Below are 1,333 nucleotides of genomic sequence, written 5' to 3'. Positions count from 1 at the left end.
GACCTGCGGAGGTAATACAGATTTTGTATGAAAAGCCCTCACTCACCAACCTGGTTGGTGACATGCTTCATCATCGGGCCCCACCGGGCATGGCCGAGTGCCATCCCAGTGTGCTACAACGCCAGGTTACTGCGGAGCGGGATTGTGTGTGGTGATAGTGAATTTAAAATTCCCAATTGAGTCAAAAAAAGTATTTTATTCGTTTTGCTAATTGGAAAATTAAAACATAATAAAAAGGAGTGATGGTCAAAAAATAACAGACCGGATTCACTCCGTGGCGGTCAACATGTTTCTGCCTTTATGTGTAGTTTACAGGCTTTCTTCAGGACCAGAGTGGAAGTGTGGGTGCCCCGGTGGTGTGAACGCACTAAGGTTCACCCTCCCGTGGGCTGCTGTGTGAAAAATAATATAAAACACAGGGAAAAATCCGCCAAAAACTATAATGGTGGAGAGAAACGAGTTTATTCTAAAATGAAAAGGAGACATACAAACACAAGACAAAACACAATAGAATCGTAAATGTGCGTAGTCAAAACATTATCAAGCGCCATATTGTAGGCTCAAACAAAGTGCGTGGATGGGGACAGTGCCAGTAGTCCGTACCTTCGGTGCATCAACAATGTGCTAGCAGTGCACCTAGAATTAGCCCGGTACTGGTGTCAGGGAAGTAAAGGACTTCACCTGAATAGCGTGACTAGCAATGTATCACGGAATAAACGTGGAGTCCTAATGCTACGTGTGAGACTATAAACCTAGCAAGGTCCATTGGAACAATGAACGCGGCCTGTGAAGCATTCCTGGTAGGTAGAAATGCCAAGGGGAATAGAGAGGTTCTTACTGTGAGGCTAGACTGTTCGTCGCCTCAGGGATCCCGGGGGAGAGGTGCGAGCAAATATGGCACACCCTGGAGGAGAAAAAGAAGAAAGAGCGGCCACGAACGGCTGAATAGTAGAAAAACAAGCCGAACAGTACTGTGAGCCTTACCAGAAGAAAATAAGAGCCAGAAGGTACACCTACGCCCTCGCTGCTCGGCACCCGTTAGGAACCTACACCGCCTCAAGCCACCGGGTCCGGGGAGAGAAGAGACCTGGTGCGAGGCTCCTAAAAACAAGAGTGCGAGAAGGAAGCCCGTCGGTGATTGGGCAGCACCTCGCATGCTGAGGTCCAATTGGCTGAGCCCCGGCCAATAGGCCGCCAAGAGGCAAGGGGCTCGACGATAAATTACAGGGACAGAACCTCCCAAGCAGTGTGCTGATAGGTTTAAAGCACAACCAATAGAATGCCAGGAATACAGGGAGGCTCGTCCGTAATTAGAAAAAACAGGGCTTGATTA

The 1,333-nt window shown here is 48.4% G+C and overlaps 1 long non-coding RNA gene across 1 annotated transcript; it reads right to left on the bottom strand.

Annotated features, from left to right (window-relative positions):
* Positions 1-271: 271 nt before the first annotated feature.
* Positions 272-1,074, bottom strand: LOC146835089 (uncharacterized). Its single transcript, XR_014960379.1, has 3 exons — positions 1,018-1,074; positions 839-904; positions 272-466 (listed from the first exon to the last, which is right to left on the bottom strand). It is a non-coding gene; the product is annotated as an uncharacterized LOC146835089 (long non-coding RNA).
* Positions 1,075-1,333: the final 259 nt, after the last annotated feature.

This window comes from Triturus cristatus, chromosome 4_2 (assembly GCF_964204655.1).
Source record: "Triturus cristatus chromosome 4_2, aTriCri1.1, whole genome shotgun sequence".
Taxonomy (NCBI): Eukaryota; Metazoa; Chordata; class Amphibia; order Caudata; family Salamandridae; genus Triturus; species Triturus cristatus.
This window is presented reverse-complemented; position numbering and strand designations above follow the sequence as displayed.